The sequence below is a fragment of the Eumetopias jubatus genome, unplaced genomic scaffold, assembly GCF_037043125.1.
Source record: "Eumetopias jubatus isolate StellerSeaLion01/CBP00866 unplaced genomic scaffold, mEumJub1_p1.0 scaffold_1, whole genome shotgun sequence".
NCBI lineage: Eukaryota > Metazoa > Chordata > Mammalia > Carnivora > Otariidae > Eumetopias > Eumetopias jubatus.
This window is the reverse complement of record NW_028274807.1, coordinates 153,891,826-153,903,530: the sequence shown is the minus strand read 5'-3', so window position 1 is coordinate 153,903,530 and position 11,705 is coordinate 153,891,826. Positions and strand designations below refer to the sequence as shown.

Here is an 11,705-nt window from a genome sequence, read left to right as displayed (position 1 = left end):
CTATAGGAGTCTAACTATTGTCACATCTCAAGTGACCAGTGAGTGGGTCCTTGTGAACAATGCTGCAGCCACGAGGGGTCAGGGATGAAATGGGTCTCCAGTCTATCAAACCAACACCATCCTTAAGAGATGCCTCCTGAATGTGAGTAAATTACAAACCTACTACTGGTCAAGTGGTTGTCCCATTGCCAACACCTAGAGTGGGACAATGTCTGTCCCTAAAATAAGAAGGGTGGCTCCCAACCACCAAGGGTCTAAACGCTCAGTAAAGCCCTTTCCATTCGCTATTTTCTTTATATCTCACAGCAGCTACTATAGTTTCCACTTTGCAGGTGAGGACCCTGAGTTTGAGAGAGGTGAAATAACCCACCCAAGTTCATGGTGATGCCAGGACTTTGTAACCAGGTGCTAGACGGGGACCCCCCTTCCTCTTGTTACCAATGTGGTTCACTGTGCTGCAGAACTAACAACAACACTGGGCTCCCAGCATGTGGCCACTTTCGGGCATGCCCCACACACCGCACTGTTTGAGCCCCGTGGTGGTCCCGGGAGGTAAGGCAGGGCAGGGCTCAGGGCCTTGGTTTGCTCGGAAGTGGCAAACCCAGAAGCCAGGGGGACCCAGGAGAGGAGATGGTTTTCAGGGATGTCAGGGAGGCGCAGCGTCCTGGCACACAGTAGATGAGAAATGGGAGCCCGGAGGAGAGACAGCTTCACTTGGTGAGGAGGTGGCAGGGTCTGAATTAGGGCCTCTGAGAGCTGGGATTTCTGGGCCTCAGCCCACAGAGTTCTTTCCTGAAGCCTAGATGGCAAGATCTGGGAGAAAAGAGGAGAAAAGCTCTCCCTGGATTCACCAACGCCAAAATAGAGAAAGGTCTTGAGCACAGGTTGAATCAGACCTCCCTGGGTTTTGGGCTCCTTTCTGGCCTCAGGCAAGTTGCTGATTCTAAGTGAGATGCAGAACCTCCCAATTCCTCTCCAGCTCCAGTTCCACCAGCAAGCCTTCCAGATCCCCACTGGCATATTTTCCTTTCTGGATTTCTTAGCTCGAGCTATTGCCACCTATCCCTGTCTCCCTCTGGACATGTCTCTTGCTTCTCACCCTCACCCTGGCTTCCTGCACCTGCCATGGAACCAGTCTCCCAACCTTTGGCCATCCCTGCTCCCTTATCACCCACCCACCCACCAGGAGGTCCCTGTGGGCAGGATGAATGGGCTCTGAGGGAGGGGGAGGGCCTTGGAGTTCAGCCCAGTGGCTTGGCTTTGGTGGGTGGGTGATGAGGGAGCATGTCCCCACGTCCATGTTGCTCATTGCAGTATACCTTGCACCTTGAACAGTGCCTGGCTCATAGAGGCATTCGAGAAAGATTTGTTCTAGGGCACAGAATGCATAGAGTGAACTGATGGCAGATGAAAGCAAAACCGTCATTAGTTGAAATTTATCTTGCTTATAAAATTCTAAATACCTTACATAGATTTATTTGTTCATTTTCAACTATGTATTGTTTGTTTCATGCTGGACACTTCAGGCACTGCGAATGGGACAGTGAATGAGCCCAAAAGGGGAGGAGATTAAAAAACAACAACTAAATAAACAAGATAAGTTAAGCTAGTGATAAATGCTAATAAAAAATAAGAAAACAAAGAAAAATTCAACAAATATTTGGATATTTGACCACTGAATAAACTAACGAATAACTAAAATGGCATTGCCAAAGACTCGAGTCTGAGAGGGTAACGATGGAAGCATCCCTGGCGGGCATGAGGAGGCTGCTAAGGGAGGCCACCCAGCAGGGAAAAAAGACAAGATGGGTTCAGTTTTACAGCATGTTAAGTTTGGTGGTGGCAGGGATTCCTGGAGCACTGATAAATAGGAAAATGAACTTCTAGGTCCATGGTCATATATACAGACACATGTATATCCGGCATGATCAAGAATAAAAATACTTAAAGCCAGAGAGAAAAGAACCCAAACAAGTAGGGAGTGGCTCTTCACAACCAGAGGGTGCTACGTGGCCTGTGTGCCAACCAGGCAAACCGCCCCACCTACCAAAGGCACACACCGGGCCATTCCTCTGTCTCTCCCGCACTCTCTCCTCTTCTGAGGTTGGCTTCTGCCCGCCTGTTAGCCGGCCTTGCTTTAGGAAAAATGTCCTGGAGGGAGATCTTTTCAGGGGAGTTGACGTTGTTGTTTCGTGGAAGGTGTAGCAATAGCAAACAGTGCTGGAATCCCGACGCGGCCTGTTTCTCCGGGATTCTGCTGGACCTGGCTGAGAACCTTGACGTGCTGGCACCTGCCCAGCCCTCCTCGCACGAGGGGCGTGGGACAGTGTGTTCTGGGTGGATCCCGCACCCTTTCGCTCCTCATTCCCACGACAAACCTGAACACGGTGGGCACATTCCTAAACTGAGTTCCCAAACTTGCTGAGCAGATCTCAGTCCAGACCAGAGGCCCCCTCCTACCCCATTCTTACCAAGCACTCGTCCCTGGGCCAGCCCCTTACAGATAACCAGTGACTCATCTGGCAGAAGGTGGTCCGTGCTGCTGTGAAATCCCAGGCAGTATGGTCTCTCCCTGCCCAGAACACAGTGCGAGAAATAAAAAATTTCAGGCTCAGTGACAGCACAGCCCAGAGAAAATACTCTGTCTCTAGCCACCTGTAGCAAGGATATCACATATTACTATCAATAGAACTCTGGATGTTATCTATGGTAGCCATTTTAAAACATGTTGGGAATGCGGACTGTAAAAGTTGCCAAGATAAGCCTCGGTCACTAAAATCAAAGTTGACGTCTTTTGAGTGAAACACCAGGAAGTTACCCCACCCAAGAAAACAAAGTTGTTGTCAGGCCACCTGTCCTAGCAGGACCCAAAAGGGCTTGGTTGAGCAGAAAGTGCATTCGCATCACAGAACCCACCAGGCATAAATGTGTGACTACCCAGCCAAAACTATGCGTCTGGATGACTTTGGACTGAAGAGCTCACGTTCACATTTCTCAATGTTGCTGGAAGTATTTGTCCTTAAACCCAGCTCCAAACTGCATACATCATCCTCTTAAAGGGCTACCTTCTCATTGTCCTTAAACCCAGCTCCAAACTGCATACATCATCTTCTTAAAGGGCTACCTTCTCAATCTGCTCATTCCTTCCAGAAGTACCTTCATTCTAGTACTAGGCTGGGCACAGAGGATCAAGAGTAAATGTAAGTCATAACCCTGCCTTAAAAAAATAAATCACAGTCTTGTGAGGGGGAAAAAAGATCAGCACTGGAAATGGTGAGTTAATTGGGAAGACTATAACTGGTTTTAAACTGTCCGAGACAATGCCTAAATGAAACTACCACTTCCTGAATATGAAGAATTAGAGAGAATGAGCCAACATACCCACATCCTCTGCAGGTGGGAACATGGCCCCCACTCCACTGAAGAATGCTACAGGTCAGGCATGAAGTTAGTCCCCAGATGGACTTGACTTATGTCCCTGAACATAGCACACCTCCACACCGTCTACTATTCATTCCTCACTCTGAATGCATACAGTGTTTGTGCGGAGGAGAGGGCACTATGAAAGAATATAGGAAGTCCATCCCTATCAAAATGCCAACAGCATTTTTTATAGAACTAGAACAAACAATTCCAAAATTTGTATGGAACTACAAAGGATGCCAAATAGCCAAAACAATCTTGAAAAAGAAAACAGGGGCCCCTGGGTGGCTCAGTTAAGCATCTGCCTTTGGCTCAGGTCATGATCCCAGGGTCCTGGGATCGAGCCCCGCATCGGGCTCCCTGCTCAGTGGGGAGTCTGCTTCTCCTTCTTCCTCTCCCCCCTTCCCCCCTGGCTTGTGCTTGCTCTCTCTCTCTCACTCATTCTCTCTCTTTCTCAAATAAATAAAAAAACAAAAACAAAACTGGAGATTTCACAATTCCAGATTTCAAGTTATACTACAAAGCTGCAGGGGCGCCTGGGTGGCTCAGTCATTAAGCATCTGCCTTCAGCTCAGGTCATGATCCCAGGGTCACGGGATCGAGCCCTGCGTCAGGCTCCCTGCTCCGCAGGAAGCCTGCTGCTCCCCCTGCTTGTGCTCTCTCTCTCTCTGTCAAATAAATAAATAAAAATCTTAAAAAAAAAAACATTCAAAGCTGTAGGAATCAGAAAAGTATGGTACTGGCACAAAAACAGACACACAGATCAATAGAACAGAATAGAGAGCCCAGAAATAAACAAACAATTATATGGTCTAATTTTTGACAAAGGAGGCAAGAATATGCAATGGGAAAAGGACAGTCTCTTCAACAAATGGTGTTGGGAAAACTGGACAGCTACATGCAAAAGAATGAAACTGGACCACTTTCTTACAACATCTACAAAAATAAACTCAAAGTGGATTAAAGTTAGGAGCATCTGGGTGGCTCAGTCAGTTAAGCGTCTGACTCTTGATTTCAGCTCAGGTCATATCAGGTTGTGAGATCAAGCCCCGTGTTGGGCTCCATGCTGAGTGGAGATTCTCTCTCTCCTTCTCCCTCTCTCCCTCTCTTTAAAAAAAAAAAAGATTAAGGACCTAAATCTCAAACCATAAAAATCCTAGGAGAGAGCACAGGGAGTAATTTCTCTGATATCAGCCACAACAACATCTTTCTAGATATGTCTCCTGAAGCAAGGGAAACAAAAGCAAAAATAAAAATAAACTATTGGGACTACATCAAAATAAAAAGTTTCTGCACAGCAAAGGAAACAATCAATAAAACCTAGTAAATGGGAGAAGATATTTGCAAATGACACATCTGATTAAGAGTTAGTATCCAGGGGAGCCTGGGTGGCTCAGTTGTTAAGCATCTGCCTTCAGCTCAGGTCATGACCCCAGGGTCCTGGGATCGAGCCCCACATCAGGCTCCCTGCTCGGTGGGAAGCCTGCTTCTCCCTCTCCCACTCCCCCTGCTTGTGTTCCTGCTCTCACTCTCTCTCTGTCGAATAAATAAATAAATAAAATCTTAAAAAAAAAAAAGAACCACTTAAAAAAAAAGTTAGTATCCAAAATATATAAAAAACTTACAAAACATAAAAAAAAATAATCCAGTTAAAAACTGGAGAAGACATGATCAGACATTTCTCCAAAGAAGACATGCAGATGGCCAACAGACACATGAAAACACGCTCACTATCACTCATAAACAGGAAATGCAAATCAAAAACCACCATGAGGGGACACGTGGCTGGCTCAATGGAGCATGTGACTCTTGATTTCCGGGTTGTGGGTTTGAACCCCATGTTGGGTATAAAGATTACTTAAAAAAAATAAAATCTTAAAAAAACAAACAACGACATCTGTCAGAATGGCTAAAATCAACAACACAAGAAACAACAAGTGTTGGCAAGGATGTGGAGAAAGGGGGACCCTCTTGCACTGTTGGTGGGAATGCAAACTGGTGTGCAGCCACTCTAGTAAACAATACGGAGGTTCCTCAAACAATTAAAAATAGGGGGCGCCTGGGTGGCTCAGTTGGTTGAGTGTCTGACTCTTGATTTTGGCTCAGGTCATGATCTCAGGATTCTGGGATCGAGCCCTGCATTAGGCTCTGTGCTAAGTGTGGAGTCTGTTTACCCCCCTCCCTCTGCTGCTCCCCCTGCACTCACACACTCTCTCTCTCTCTCTCAAATAAATAATCTTGTTACAAAAATTAAACACAGAACTACCATATGATCCAGTAATCACACTACTAGGTATTTACCCAAAGAAAACACTAATTCGAAAGGATACATGCCCCCTATGTTTATTTGTATTTATTTATTTATTTTTAAAGATTTTATTTTTAAGTAAGCCCCACACCCAACATGGGACTCAAACCCACAATCTCGAGATCAAGAGTCACACACTCCACAGGCTGGCACCCCCACCCCATGTTTATTACAGCATTATTACAATAGTCAAATCATGGAATCAGCCCAAGTGTCCATTGACAGATGAATGGATAAGAAGATGTGGTGTATATACAATGGAATATTACTCAGTCATCAAAAAGAATAAAATCTTGCCATTTGCAACAACTTGGATGGATCTAGAGAGTATAATGCTAAGGGAAATAAGTCAGTCAGAGAAAGAGAAATACTGTATGATCTCACTCATATGTGAATTTTAAGAAACAAAATAGACAAAGGGGAAGAAAGAGACAAACCAAAACCAGACTCTTCTTTGTAGAGAACAAACAGATGGTTACCAGAGGAGGGGTGGGTGGGGGATGGGTGAAATAGATGATGGGGATTAAGAGTGCACTTGTCATGATGAGCACTGGGTGTTGTATGGAAGTGTTGAATCACTACGCCGTACACCTGAAACTAATATAACACTGTATGTTAACTACCCTGGAATTAAAAAAAAAAAAAAAAAAAAAGGATATAGAAAGTCCATAAGGAGAAAATAAAGCCCACAAATTCATATACAAAAAGACAATAGTAGATTATTTTTATAGGAGGCACAACTACGGAGGAGGTCCCTCTGTGGAAAGGGCCCAGAGAAGGCCTCAGGAAAATGGTAATTCAATGAACACACAAAATTAAGCTTGAAGAAAGATAATCTTATTTAATGGTTCTTTACAATCAAGAAAATAACATACTTTTATTTTACTAATATCTATAATAAAGGAGTTTGAGGGGCGCCAGTCAGAGCATGTGGCTCTTGATCTTGGGGTTATGAGTTCGAGCCCCACATTTGGCGTAGAGATTACCTAAAAATAAAATCTTTAGGGGCACCTGGGTGGCTCAGTCGTTAAGCGTCTGCCTTCGGCTCAGGTCATGATCCCAGGGTCCTGCGATCGAGCCCCACATCGGGCTCCCTGCTCAGTGGGAAGCCTGCTTCTCCCTCTCCCACTCCCCCTGCTTGTGTTCACTCTCTCGCTGTGTCTCTCTGTCACATAAATAAATAAAATCTTTAAAAAAAATAAAAATAGGAGACGAGCTTCGGGTACTCAGAGCGCCCAGACCTTGCGGCTTAACGCTCGTCCTCCGTGCCTGCAGCACCCTCTGCTTCTTTCCCGGGCAGCGCTATCCGGCAGCCAGAAAGTCACCATGTCTATTCTCAAGATCCACACCAGAGAGATTTTTGACTCTCGTGGGAATCCCACCGTTGAAGTTGACCTCTACACCTCCAAAGGTCTCTTCAGAGCTGCTGTGCCCAGTGGTGCCTCAACTGGTATCTACGAGGCCCTCGAGCTCCGGGACAATGACAAGACCCGCTACATGGGGAAAGGTGTCTCAAAGGCTGTTGAGCACATCAATAAAACTATTGCACCTGCCCTGATTAGCAAGAAACTGAACGTCATGGAGCAGGAGAAGATTGGTAGACTGATGATCGAGATGGATGGGACAGAAAATAAATCTAAATTTGGTGCAAACGCCATCCTGGGTGTGTCCCTGGCTGTCTGCAAGGCGGGGGCCGTGGAAAAGGGGGTGCCCCTGTACCGGCACATTGCTGACTTGGCTGGCAATGCTGAAGTCATCCTGCCGGTTCCGGCTTTCAACGTCAGCGGTGGTTCTCATGCTGGCAACAAGCTGGCCATGCAGGAGTTCATGATCCTGCCCGTTGGTGCGGCCAACTTCAGGGAAGCCATGCGCATCGGAGCCAAGGTTTACCACAACCTGAAGAATGTCATCAAGGAGAAATACGGAAAAGATGCCACCAATGTGGGGGATGAAGGCGGCTTTGCGTCTAACATCCTGGAGAACAAAGAAGCTCTGGCGCTCCTAAAGAACGCCATTGGGAAAGCCGGCTACACCGACAAGGTGGTCATCGGCATGGACGTAGCTGCTTCTGAGTTCTTCAGGTCGGGCAAGTATGACCTGGACTTCAAGTCCCCCGATGACCCGAGCAGGTACATCACGCCTGATGAGCTGGCCAACCTGTACAAGTCCTTCATCAAGGACTACCCAGTGGTGTCTATCGAGGACCCCTTCGACCAGGATGACTGGGAAGCTTGGCAGAAGTTCACTGCCACCGCCGGCATCCAGGTGGTGGGGGATGATCTCACCGTGACCAACCCGAAACGGATCTCCAAGGCTGTGGGCGAGAAATCGTGCAACTGCCTCCTGCTGAAAGTGAACCAGATCGGCTCCGTGACCGAGTCTCTCCAGGCGTGCAAGCTGGCCCAGTCCAATGGCTGGGGCGTCATGGTGTCGCATCGCTCTGGGGAGACCGAAGATACCTTCATCGCTGACCTGGTGGTGGGACTTTGCACTGGGCAGATCAAGACAGGGGCACCTTGCCGATCTGAGCGCTTGGCCAAGTACAACCAGATCCTCAGAATTGAAGAGGAACTGGGTAGCAAGGCTAAGTTCGCCGGCAGAAACTTCAGAAACCCCCTGGCCAAGTAAGCTCCAGGCGGCGCACCCCGAGTCCTGCGGTCCTGAGTCGGCTCATTAGACCTCTGCTCCCCCCGGGCAGCTCGAGGCCCCCAGCCAAAACTGGCCGGGGACCCTGCGAGTTAACTGCCCCCTCCCCTCCCTGTGATGTTCTCACTGCTTCCTTAGAACTGCCGCAGAAGCCAAACCTCACCATCTGGAACCCTGCTGGAAACCCTAACTCTGTAATGGTGCGATTGGCCCAAGTCATTGTTTTCTCACCTCACTTCCACCCAGTGTCCAGAGTAGTCACGTCTGTCTACTTTATGATCTTGGGGTGTCCACAGGCGAAATCCCCAGTGGTTTTGTGTGCAGAATAAAAAGGCCTCAGTGACCCATAGGAAAAAAAAAATAATAATAATAAAATAAAATCTTTAAAAAAAAAAGAAGGGGCGCCTGCATGGCTCAGTCAGTTAAGCACCTGCCTTCAACTCAGGTCATGATCTCAGGGTTCTGGGATCGAGCCCCGTGTCAGGCTCCCTGCTCAGCGGGAATCTGCTTCTCCCTCTCCCGCTGCTCCTCCCCCCACTCATGATCTCTCTCTCTCTCTAAGTAAATAAAATAAAAAAAAATTTATTTGGAAAAGAGGTCCTAAGCTTCACCAGCCTGCTAAGACAGCCCTGGTTTAAAAAAAAAAAAAAAAAAAAAAAAAAAATTTAAATAAATTAAATTAAAAAAAAGAAGTTTGATTTTTTACAATTAATGACATTGCATTTTGTGCATTTTAGGGGGAGCAAATGGTTGATGTTGAGGAGTGAGACAATGAGGAGAGACCACTTTTCTGAGCTGCACAGGCCAAACCTGAGGCCATCCCATACCTGGCCACTGTACTGTCTACTTCAATCACTGGGGGCCCTGGCATCTCTCCCTGTGTTGTTCTTGCATTTATTTTGGTCCATGTGATATAAAGGGGAAAACTTAGACATTTTTTCTTTCTTTATTTTGTACTCAAGATTTTGCAGATACTTGTTTGGTGATCAGAGTGCAAACACCATGAATAATTTGTATATAGTTCTTAATATAAAATTCTTCTCTAAAAAATTATTCTAACCACCTTCCAAGTTAATATTTAGAAGACATTTTCCCCCAAAAATGAAAATTTCACATCCTACATTAAAATATTGGTAAGTTTTTGGGTCTTTTATGGAGAAGTTCAGGATTTAATGACAGCCAGTAAGAAAGTTAATAGGGAAAACAGGACTGCCCACTATCAAAGAGAATCTCATTGGTTCACAATTCCTATGGGTAAAGCCAAGACCAAATAAGAGTTTTACTTAGGAAAACATTTATTATACTTAAAATAGAAATAATAATCTAACAAATAAATTATGGAAGGAAAAATAGTAACTGTAGAGACGCCATCTTGACCAAGGGGTCAGGGTCAGTTGATAAATCATGGTAACATGAGGCTCCTGTTAGCAGTGAGAAGCAACAATAGCAATGGCAATGAGAAGAGCACATGACTTCTGGGATACGCTTCCTCAAGACTTCAAAACACCAGTTTACTCATGAGAAAACCAGACAAATCCCAAGTGAGGAAATATCTAAAGATACTCCTCAGTGTCAAAGTCATGAAAAACAAGGAAAAATTGATAAAATGCCACAGATTGGAGCAGATTAGGGAGACAACATGACTAATAATAGAACTAGTCCCAGGACAGAAAAAGTACATTAGTGGGTAAACTAATGAAATCCAAAAAGAGTCTATAGTTTAGTTAATGGTACTGTATCAACGTTAACATTAGCAGACTTTGGGTGAAGGGTATATAGGAACCCTCTGTGCAAGCTTTGCAATTTTTCTGTAAAGATAAAATTATTTCAAAATAAGTTAAGAAATAGAAGGAACAAGAAAAGGAGGAGAAAAGCAAAGGTTAGGAGGAAAACACTGTTGGTAGGATTGTAAAAATGGTCCAACTGCTATGGAAAACAGTATAGCAGTCCCTCAAAAAATAAAGACTAGAATTACTGTATGATCTAGCAATCCCACTTCTGTGTATATACCCAAAGAATTCAAAGGAGGATCTCAAAGATATATTTGCACACTCATGCTTCTTTCAGCATTATTCCTAATAGCCAAGAGGTAGCAATCCAAATGTTCACCAGTGGTTGAATGAATAAAGAAAATGTGGCATAGACATACAGTGAAATATTATGCAGCCATAAAAAAGAAGGAAATCCTGTCACATGCTACATGTGAGCCTCCAGGGCATTACGCTAAATGAAATAAGCCAGTCACAAAAAGGCAAATACTATATGATCTCACTCATATGAAATGCCTTAAGTAGTCAAAATCATAGAAACAGAAAGTGGAAATTTCAGTTGCCAAGGGGTGCGGGAGGGAAGATTTTAATGTTCAATGGATATAGAGTTTCAGTTTTACAGATGAAAAAGTTCTAGAGATCAGTTGTACAATAATGTGAATATTACTGAACTGTACACTTAAAAATGGTTAACGGGGCGCCTCGGTGGCTCAGTCATTAAGCGTCTGCCTTCGGCTCGGGTCATGATCCCAGGGTCCTAGGATCGAGCCCCACATCAGGCTCCCTGCTCGGCAGGAAGCCTGCTTCTCCCTCTCCCACTCCCCCTCCTTGTGTTCCTGCTCTCGCTGTGTGTCTGTCAAATAGATAAATAAAATCTTAAAAAAAAAAAAAAAGGTTAAGATGGGGCGCCTGGGTGGCTCAGTAGGTTAAGCATCCTACACTTGATTTCAGCTCAGGTCATGATCTCAGGGTCTTGGGATCAAGCCTCATGTCAGGCCCTGTGCTCAGCAGGGACTCTGCTTGAGGATTTCTCTCCCTCTCCCTCTGTGCCTCCCCATGCTTGTACTCTCTCTCTCTCCAAAATAAATAAATCTTTTAAAAAATGGTTAAGATGGTAAGTTGAATGTTTTTTTTTACCACAGTTGAATAAAAAAAAGATATAGCAGATTAAAGTTCAACAACTGAAAAATAAAAAAACTAAAAATTAAGAACTTAATAGATGAGTTTAAGAACAGGGTAGACACAACTTAAGATTTTTGTGAACTGGAAGATAGGTTTAAAAAAATCCAAAAATGAAGCTCAGAAAGACAAAAGATGGAAATGTAGAAGCAAAGGTAGGAGATATATAGATGATACATGAGAAGATCTAGCTTACACTTAATAAGACTCCTAAGAAGAGAGGGGCAGAAGCAAAATTTTAAAAGATAGTGACTGGGGTGCCTGGCTCATTCAGTCCATAGAGCATTTGACTTTTGATCGTGGGGTTGTGAGTTCAAGCCCCACACTGGGTGTAGTACTCACTTGGAAAAAAAAAAAAAAGATAGTGAAATTTTTCCAAA

The 11,705-nt window shown here is 44.9% G+C and overlaps 1 pseudogene; it reads left to right on the top strand.

Moving 5' to 3' along the window:
- The first annotated feature begins 6,944 nt into the window (after positions 1-6,944).
- On the top strand, positions 6,945-8,574 carry LOC114212310 (alpha-enolase pseudogene; annotated as a pseudogene).
- Positions 8,575-11,705: the final 3,131 nt, after the last annotated feature.